General features: G+C 42.0%; 1 non-coding gene across 1 annotated transcript; it reads right to left on the bottom strand.

The window, feature by feature from the left end:
* On the bottom strand, positions 1-108 carry LOC148568201 (small nucleolar RNA R71). The gene has a single exon (XR_015882251.1). It is a non-coding gene; the product is annotated as a small nucleolar RNA R71 (small nucleolar RNA).
* Positions 109-6289: the final 6181 nt, after the last annotated feature.

Raw genomic sequence — 6289 nt, 5'->3', positions numbered from 1 at the left:
AAACTGAGGAAGGATATCTCTACAATTGTTCAGGATGACAATGAGACTCTCTTTGAATACTGGGAGCGCTTCAATAATCTTCTGGAAGCATGCCCCCACCACATGATTGACAAGATCGTGCTACTCAGCTATATCACACAAGGTATGAGGCCCCAAGATAAGACCACATTGGAAAGTCCCAGCAATGGGTCTATGAAGAAGTACAAGACCACTGATGAAGCTTGGCAATTGATCAGTGATTTAGCTAAATCTACTCAAAACCACAGACAGAAGCAAGGCCGTTCAAAAGTCGTTGTAGAAGCATCTTCTAGCATAGAGACTGCTGCTCTGAATCGAAGCATCTGTGAGATGACCAACCTGCTGAAGCAAATGCAGTTGAATCAACAAGCTCAGCAAACTCAACCGCAGCAAACCTAACAATTAGTTCCACAAAGAATTTGCGGAATTTGTGCTGATTACAGCCATTACACTGATGAATGCCAGCAGCTCCAATAAGAAGACAACATGGTGGCATCCACTCACAACTTCTATGACCGCCCCAACCAAGGGTACAATCAAAGTGGAAATAATAACCATGGATGGCAGGACAATTCAAACCAGAATTGGAGAGACAACAATAATAGGGGAGGCAGAGATAACCAGGGAAATCAGAGGTAGAATAATAACAACAATAGGCAGCAAAATCAACCTTACCGAGCACCTCACTTGAGGCAAAACCAAGGACCACCGAACAATCAGCAGCAAACCTCTCAATTTACTCATTCTTCTGTATCTTCTAATGAAGATTTATTACAAGCTTTTGAGAAAAGACAACTGGCCATGGAAAATACCATCGTGAACAGTATTAACGCCAGTCTGAATGGTTTCACCTCTACTCTGCAAGCTCTTATGACACAGCTTGGTTCAGCACAAAATTCCAGTAACCAACCTTCAAGCACCACTGGAATCCCCTCTCAACCATTACCCAATCCAAAAGGAGGTATTAATGCCATCACCCTGAGGTCCGAAACCACACTGCAGGAGAGGAATCAGGAGGAACCAAGCTCACCAGAATACGCCTCAGCTGAAGAGGTGGTAGAAATCGAAGATGTTGAAGAGGAAGAGGACATACAGGACATAGCTGAAGAAGAGATAGCTCAACCACAGGAAGAAGCACAAAAAGGCGCAAGCACCACATAAAACACTACTCCCATTCCATTTCCACAACTCGCAAGGAAGCCCAGGAAGCAGCTGGAACCTGATCCTAAAATGGTAGAAATATTCAAAAAGGTTGAGGTAACTGTTCCTCTTTTTGATATTATTCAGCAGGTACCTAAATATGCAAAGTTTCTAAAGGACTTATGTATCCATAAAGACAAAATTAATGAATTAGAAACTATTCCTTTAGGTAGTTCTATATCTGCTTTAATGGGAGGATTACCTGAAAAATGTAGTGATCCAGGTCCTTGCATAGTTAGTTGTACTATTGGTGGTGTAGTAATTTATGATTGCATGTGTGATTTAGGAGCATGTGTCAGTATAATGCCTTTGTCTATATATGATGTTTTAAGGCTCCCTCCCTTAAAAAGGTCGGCAGCTCGTTTTGTGTTAGCAGATAAAAGCATTATTACAGTGGCTGGAGTTGCTGAAGATGTTTTGGTGAACATTAAAGGGCTCACATTTCCCACTGATTTTTATATCTTGGAGATGCCCCATAATGATTCAGATAAGCCATCATCAATCCTACTTGGAAGACCATTCCATTTTCACATCAAAATTCAAATTGGATGCTTTTTCAGGAACATACTCCTTTGAAATAGATGGCCGCATAGTGATCTTCAATCTGAATGGAGTCATTGACAACCCCCCAGAAGATCGTTCTATCTTCCAGTGTGATGTCATAGACGAAAGTGTGGCTGAAGTCCAAAAAGAAGAGTTTGAAGAGAGGCACACTGGATAAGGTCCGAGTGTGGGGACCCTCTTAACTGACAATGAGGACACTTCGCCATTTTCGCAAGCCCCAGATAATCCAGAGCCTGCTCATGATCAAAAGTTAGAATTGAAACCTCTCCCTCCACATCTCAAATATGCTTATCTTGAGGATGAGCAGAAGCTTCCGGTTATTATTGCAAGGGAACTGACTTCTCAACAAGAAGAGCAGTTACTCGATGTACTAAGGAAGCATAAGAAGGCAATTGGATGGAGTTTGGCAGACATAGTGGGAATTAACCCTCAAGTATGCGAGCACAGAATATTTTTAGAAGAAGGAGCAAGACCGGTCCGTCAACCACAAAGAAGATTGAATCCCACCATCTTGGAAGTTGTCAAAAAGGAAGTGACCAGACTATTGGAGGCCGGTATCATATATCCCATTTCAGACAGTGAATGGGTAAGCCCAGTACAAGTGGTTACACAGGTTATTTCCAGATTCATATAGCTCCTGAGGATCAGGAAAAGACTACTTTTACATGTCCTTTTGGGACTTATGCTTATAAGAGAATGCCCTTTGGCTTGTGCAATGCACCCGCCACCTTCCAAAGGTGCATGATGAGTCTTTTCTCTGATCTTATTGAGGACTGTATGGAAGTTTTTATGGACAATTTTAGTGTTTATGGTGATTCTTTTAACCTTTGTTTAGATGGATTATCTAGAGTATTAGATAGATGTGTTAATACAAACCTTGTATTGAATTTCGAAAAGTGCCACTTTATGGTAAAGCAAGGAATTGTATTAGGACATGTGGTATCTAATAATGGCATTTCTGTAGACCCAGCAAAGGTGAATGTTATTTCTAGTTTACCTTACCCCTCTTCTGTGAGGGAAGTCCGTTCGTTCCTTGGCCATGCAGGTTTCTACAGGAGATTTATTAAAGACTTTAGTAAGGTGGCACTTCCCTTATCCAGATTACTGCAGAAAGATATTGAGTTTGAGTTCAGTGAAGATTGCAAACAAGCATTTGATAAGCTGAAGACTGCTCTAACTCAAGCCCCAATTGTGAGAGGACCCGACTGGAGCTAGCTGTTTGAGATCATGTGCGATGCTTCCAACATGCAGTAGGAGCAGCGCTGGCTCAGCGTGAAGGTAAGGACCCTTTTGTTATTGCCTATGCGTCTAAGACTTTGGACACTGCCCAGTCCAATTATACTACTACTGAGAAAGAGCTACTTGCTATCGTTTTCGCTCTGGATAAATTCCGAGCTTATTTACTTGGTACTAGAGTAGTAGTGTATTCGGACCATGCAGCTCTAAAGTATTTATTAGGTAAAAAGGAATCCAAACCAAGACTTATACGTTGGATACTCCTGTTACAAAAATTTGATTTAGAAATAAAGATAGGAGTGGTAATCAAAATTTAGTAGCAGATCACTTGAGTCGCCTTGAACATATTAAGGATGATTCTACTCCTATAGATGATAATTTTCCTTTTGACAACCTGCAAGCAGTATCTGAGGTAGTCCCTTGGTATGCACCTGTTGCTAATTATTTAGTTAGCCGCACATTTCCTCCACATTTTTCTAAACATCAAAGAGACAAGCTGAAAAGCGAGTCCAAATATTATATATGGGGTGACCCATATTTATGGAGATGTGGCGCTGACCAGATAATTAGACGTTGTATACCTCAATCAGAATTCCAGTCCATTTTAGAGGCATGTCACTCATCTGAGAGTGGAGGACACTTTGGCCCTCAAAGAACAGCTAGAAAGATCTTAGACTGCGGATTCTGGTGGCCTACTCTTTTTAGAGATACTGTTGAGTTTTGTAAATCTTGCCACCCATGCCAGAAATTTGGTAACATATCCAGGAGGGATGAGATGCCTCAACAATATATGCTTTTTTGTAAAATTTTTGATGTATGGGGCATTGACTTCATGGGTCCATTTCCAAATTCTAGTGGATATTTTTATATATTGTTAGCTGTGGATTATGTTTCCAAATGGGTGGAAGCAATTCCAACCCGCACTGATGATGCTAACACTGTTGTTTCCTTTGTGAGAAACCATATTATATGCCGCTTTGGATCACCACGAGCGATCGTGAGCGATCAAGGCACCCATTTTTGTAACAGGAGACTAACAGGCTTGATGAAGAAGCATCAGATAATCCATAAAGTTGCAATAGCTTACCATCCCCAAACTAATGGGCAAGCCGAGGTGTCAAACAGAGAAATTAAGCGTATCTTGCAAAAGATAGTAAAGCCTCATAGAAAAGACTGGAGCACCAGACTACAAGATGCACTGTGGGCATACAGAACAGCATACAAGACACCCATTGGGATGAGTCCCTTCCGCTTGGTTTATGGAAAAGCTTGCCATCTCCCAGTTGAAATAGAACACAGAGCCTTCTGGGCAGTTAAGGAGTGCAACATGGGAATTGAGAATGCTGGAATTGAAAGAATGTTGCAACTGCAGGAACTGGAGAACCTTCGCCTGGAAGCTTATGAGAACTCCAGAATATACAAGGAAAAGATGAAAGCTGTGCATGATCAAAACATCAAGAAGAGAGAGTTCCAACCTGGAGATTTTGTTCTCCTTTACAAATCTCGACTGAGGCTCATGCCCGGTAAGTTGAGATCAAAATGGGAAGGTCCATACAGAGTAGAGAAGGCTGAACCGTACGGAGTCTATCACCTAAGCCATCCTTCAAGCTCTGAACTTATTAAGGTTAATGGACAGCGCCTGAAGCTATACCATGGTGAGAAAGTGTAGAAAAATAAGGAGCTTGAGATCTTCCGCCTGGAAGATCCCTACATCGCAGCAGATTGAGCTATTGGAGCGTCCAACTTACGGACGTAAAAGCAAAGTGCTTGGTGGGAGACAACCCACCGCGGTACGATCGTTCTTTTCTTCACTTTTAGTTTTTCTTCTTTAATAACTCTTCTCTTTATTAGTGCTTTAGTGCTCTTTCAATTACATATCTTTATCTTTAAAAAAAAATTTTTTTTTTTGCCGCGCGACGCGATCGCACCAGTGACGCGTCCGCGTGGCAGGGGGAATAAAGAAAAATAAAAATGAACAGAAAGTTACGCAGGAGGAGTGCTAGAGTCGTGCCAATGGCACAAATTGACCCACGCGACCGCGTCCCTGGCGCGTTCGCGTCGCATAGGAATCATGGCCTCCCACGCGACCGCGTGTCCCACGCGGCCGCGTGCCCTGCATTTTCGACGTAAAAGGGTGCACAACGCTATATTGCGCGAAAGTGGTGCTGGATTGGTGCTGGAAGCACAATCCATGTCACGCGACCGCGTCGCTGACGCGGCCGCGTCCCCTATTTTATAACGCACACTCATGCGATCGCGTGACCCACGCAATCGCGTCACCCAATTTTGGCAATTAAAATGAATCGAACAGAGGGTTGTGCTGGAGCGAGGCTGCACTCGTGCCAGCAGCGCAACACAGGTCACGCGACCGCGTGACCGACGCGATCGCATCCCCTTCCCTAACGCATCCCCACGCGAACGCGTGCCCCAGGCGGCCGCGTCGCATGCGCCACACAGCTAAAACCCAATTGCCAAATTATCTTATCTTTCCTTCCTCCAAATCCTAATTTTTCTTTTCCCTCCTTCTTTCTTCTTTTCCCCCTTCCCCTTTCTATCTCTCTCTCTCCTCCATTAACAAGGTTTTACCTTCTTCTTCCTTCTTCTCTTTTCTATCATTCTTATTCTATTATGTATATATGTTATTATTTTCTTTTTCTTTTCTTTTCTCTTTTCAAACTTTTATTTTCCTTCTTCTTCTTTTCCTTTTACATGGTGTTAGAACCCTTTTGAGTCATCGTCCCCCATTATATGCCTGTGGATTATTGCAAATTATTTGACAATTATTTTTCTCCTATTTAAGGGATTGCTTGCTTGTTTATCTTCATATTTTCTATACCCTATTCACCATGCATGCTATATGTTTGTGAAAAAGCTCATGTGGCATTATGCATTTCTCTATGTTGCTATACTATTCAATGCTTGCTTTTCACAACTTTCCCTTATTCTTTTATTAATTAGATTTAATTGTCAATACAAACGTGATAGTTTGTTACAAATGGTAATCTAAACTGGACATTGAATGTTTGATATATGCTACTCATGCCTGTGCCTGCATGCCAATAAACCTCTTGCATTCCATTGTCCTACATGCACTTGCTATATTTCCATTGATGAGCTTTTCACATGTAATCCGGACCATGTGTTAATGCCATTTATTTTTATTGTGCATTGACTATCACTTACAATACCCTCTTCCTTGCTTTATCTCTTTGAATTTAATTTCCTTTCTCTTCCCTTCTTTCAGGATGGCCACCAAGAAAGGAAAAGAGAA

The sequence above is a fragment of the Arachis ipaensis genome, chromosome B4 (genome assembly GCF_059453495.1).
Source record: "Arachis ipaensis isolate K30076 ecotype BB chromosome B4, ASM5945349v1, whole genome shotgun sequence".
In the NCBI taxonomy this organism is placed as follows: Eukaryota; Viridiplantae; Streptophyta; class Magnoliopsida; order Fabales; family Fabaceae; genus Arachis; species Arachis ipaensis.
Note: the sequence above shows the minus strand (reverse complement) of the source record. Positions and strands in the feature narration are given on the sequence as shown.